Below are 4,047 nucleotides of genomic sequence, written 5' to 3'. Positions count from 1 at the left end.
GCAACAAATGAAGAGATAAAAGAGCAAGACAAAATTGCAATTAATAAACTAATGAAAGAACAAAAGAACTATGTATGTAATATAAACAAGTAAGGCTAAAAGGTAATGGAAAAGTGGGGAGCAGAGCATTGGCTTGCCTTGGCCTCTTTGTTGCGTGCCAAGTTGGGTGCCTCAGGATAGCGCTCTGCTCTTGTGGGGAGCAGAGCATTGGCTTGCCTTGGTGTGTCTTGTGTGCTCTAATTCCTCCTGGCCATGTCAAGTTGTGCGTGTCAAGCCTCCTTGGCCGTGTCAAGCTCGTGCAAGGACTAAGGAGAGTAGCACTCTGCTCTCAGCAAGAGCATAGCATTCCTTTTGCTTGGGTGAGGTCCCAAGTTCGAAAATTTTGGGGAGGCATGCGCTGGCTAATTTCTTTTGTGCACAAAGTGGCACCTTGCTCCTTGCTTCCTTAAGGTGCTGTGTTCGATCCTTGGGGATAGCATTTTAGCCATTTTTGGCTTATTTCTTTTGTGAGTAGCGCTCCCCCACTCCCCCTTGCTCATGAGTTCAAACCTTGTGGCAAGCCTTGGCAAACATTTTTCTTGAATTTATTTTTGAGTGAAGCCCGATAATGCTCTTGATAAGAGTGGAGCATCATTCTTCTCCCCTTTCTCTCTTGGTTCAAAATTGTGCTCCGCTCTCAAGGGGAGCGTAGCATCCAAGTCTTGCTTCCTTGGTTCATTGTTGTGCTCCCTTAGAGAGTGCTCCACTCTTGGATAGAGCGATGTGCTTCCTCCTTCCATGTGCCATGCTTCCTTGTTTCTTTTGCTACACTTTTCTCTTCCTTGGGCCACGCTTCTTAGGCTACGCTTTCTTGTTTTCTTCTTTTCTTCACATGTAAATAATCAAAACAACCAATCAAAGTATCACCAAATTCATAAGGTTTATAAATCATTTAAATATCAAATAAATATAGCTTGAACCTCATGATTTAGTATCAATTAAATGGTGGTTGATTGATTCAAAGAAACCATGCAATTCCATTCCAAATTACTTACTTACAATGCAAGAAAGTGCATAAAACGTAGTAAAAACAAAGAAAAAGACTAGTAAAACTAGGCTAAGATGACTTGTCATCACAACACCAAATTTAAAACTTGCTTGTCCCCAAGCAAGCATTAAATATAAGAGAAGATAACATGAAATAGAGAAGTATACATGTCCTTATTTAGCATATAGTTGAACTTGGTTCATGGGGTTTTATGCAGATCAATAGTAGCTCATTTATTACTTGCTGTTAAATAAACAATGTTTCCTCAAGGGTTTACTAAGGTTGCTGTTACAATGCTTTGCTTTCTGCTTACTTCCCTTGTTAGCTTTTTTCCTTCTTTTTTTTTTCTTTTGCTTAGAGAGCTTATTACTTGTTGAGGGCTTGGTGGCAAATGTTGCAGCAGCCTTTGGCTTAATTATACTCAACATTTCTTCACCACAGATACATGGCTCACCTTTTTCTTCCTAGGATCATTGATGCCTAGCATCTCTTTGGATAACTAAGTGTTTTGTAGCTAGGTTGCTCTTTATTGTGGACTTTCAGTTGGCAATCCCAAATCAGTTGATCTAAGAGGCCAAGTTTTGAAATACTCCTTAGAACTTACTTGTCCAAGCATATCCTAGTACAAAAATACCACAAACATATGTCCTAGGGTCCAAGCTATTGGTGTCTAGCCTTATTGTTTGTTTCTTTGCCACCTTTTGGCTTTTCTATTTCTTTTTCTTTCTGTTTTGATTCATTTTCAAGGGATTTTTATTAATTGAAGGATCATAGCAGCAAACTAGCTTAAGCTTCAAGTAACATGTTATTATGCAGCAATTATTTTGTGAGCTAACAATTGAATCAAACACACACCACCACTAACTTTCATTTTAACTTTTGCAACATTGAACAATTACTTTTCTAAATCAAACATCTCTCTTTTATTCAAACAGCAAGGGGAACAAAACAAAATATTCAAGCTAATGAAGGATGACAATTATTATGCAGATAACTTTTAAGCTGAAAACATATGCAAAACAAAGAACAATTGGAGGTATATCATGTTTCAGATACACATCTTCCTTATTTAGCTTGAAATTATGAAAGAACTTCACCACCTTCTAGTTGTCATGTCCCTGGTTATTGCTTGATTCTCCCTTCTTCTTCTTTTTCTTCCAGAGCTTGGAGTAGTCCCGAGTTTCTTCACTAGGGCACCTTCTATCCCAAACAGAATCTATAAGACCTGAGAGCCCAACTACCTCCAATCTTTCATGTATTACCTCTGTGTAATGATGAGACCTTGCTTTCTGTCGGTCTCTAAACTCTTGGCACTGATCAAAAGGTTTGATTTGTGGATCTAGTGCTGGCATATTGTGGGTCAAATACTCCAACCTTGCTTGCATATTGTCATCATACTCTAATTGTTGCACATGTCTAACCTCTCCAATAGTATGATGAATGTTTTTCCACTGATACAAGTTGTGAATATATTCCCCATATTTGGCTTGGGTCAGGAACATTTTGTCATATGACTCTTGAAGTTTTGTTGTTTGTTCTCTTTGCCCCTCAAGAATCTTGGCTTGAAATTCTTGTTGTTGGACCATCATTTGTTGCTGCCAGCTATCTAGTCTTTCCTCCATTCTATGCTGCCAAGCTTCATTTTGCTCCCTATCTTTCAAATATTGCTCCCGGTGCTCTAGATATTGCTCTTGGTGCCTTGAATATTGCTCTTGTGCTCTCACATTTTGTTGTGATATTTCCTCAAGAGCTCTTTGTAGTTGACTCATATCTATGGCACTGTGAGCTTGCTCTTCCCCTTCCTCTGATCTTCTTCTCCTTTGGGGTCTTTCTTCTTGATCATCATCCTCAGTAATTCCTTCCATGTTTCTCTTTGTGATTCCCGTCCCCTTTTTTACTTTCTCTGTGTCCTCATCTTCAAAAATCATTCCAGCTTTGTTGCATAGCCTTATAATGGTGCTTGGATGACCGAGCCTAGTTGATTTGTTTGTGTTCTCAGCTACCTCTTGAATACTGTCCGCTATGAGTTGTGTAAGGTTGATTTCTCCCCCATGTAAGATACAGTATGTCAAGAGTGCTCGCTTGATTGTGACCCCTAAGGTGTTTCCAGTAGGGAGTATAGATCTCCTTACTATCTCATACCACCCCTTGGCCTCAGGAATGAGATTTATTCTTTTCAATTGGCTTGGGATTCCTTTTGAATCTCTTTTCCAGTCTGTGTCTTCCAAGCATATCCCCTGTAAGATCTCATCAGGGTCATTCTCTCCCTGCAGTCTGGCCTCATAGCTGAGCTCTTCATAAGTTATGGTTCTCAACTTCAAGGCCCTTGTAATGGATGTTGGACTGAAATCCACTTCAACTCCTCTAACATAACTTTTGTAAGTGATGCTGTCTTCACTCTCTTTCATAACATTTGCATAAAATTCCCTGATCATGATTGCACTAATCTTGGTGAGAGGATCGCATAGAAGATCCCACCTTCTTTCCCTAGTGATCTGCCTCATGATGGGGTATTCCCCGTCCCTCAGCTCAAAACCTCTCTCATGAATGATGTGTTTTGTTTTCATGAATCTATGATATTTTCTTTCATGAAACTGAGATCTAAACTTCCTTATATCATAGGATGGGGGTTCGGTTACCATTGGTTACTTCCCTTGTCTTCTCTTTGAACTTGATGAAGCCATAAATTCAATTAGAGGGAGGAGGCAAGGGTGAATTTGTGGTTGGTTGAGGTACGGTTTTATAGAGTAAAGAGAACGAAGAAAGAAATCTTGCTGTTGAGAGGGGGGTGGGACGTGTTTAGGATTGAACAATATGGAACAAGGACTTATGATTGTAAGGGTGACTTGTAGGAATATGTGATGCAAGAAATGTCTTAACCTATTTATAGGCAAGGTTTTAAAGCTTTGGATGAAGACCATACTTGAAGAGGGATTCGGTCATGACTTATGAAGGGTGGAGATTGAGTTGAACAACATAGTAACTTCATGAGATGAACGGCTTGCATGTTCTCTTGAGGA

The 4,047-nt window shown here is 39.6% G+C and overlaps 1 pseudogene; it reads right to left on the bottom strand.

The window, feature by feature from the left end:
• Positions 1-2,130: 2,130 nt before the first annotated feature.
• Positions 2,131-3,711, bottom strand: LOC148544519 (uncharacterized; annotated as a pseudogene).
• Positions 3,712-4,047: the final 336 nt, after the last annotated feature.

Source organism: Arachis ipaensis, chromosome B9 (assembly GCF_059453495.1).
Source record: "Arachis ipaensis isolate K30076 ecotype BB chromosome B9, ASM5945349v1, whole genome shotgun sequence".
NCBI classification, from domain to species: domain Eukaryota; kingdom Viridiplantae; phylum Streptophyta; class Magnoliopsida; order Fabales; family Fabaceae; genus Arachis; species Arachis ipaensis.
Note: the sequence above shows the minus strand (reverse complement) of the source record. Positions and strands in the feature narration are given on the sequence as shown.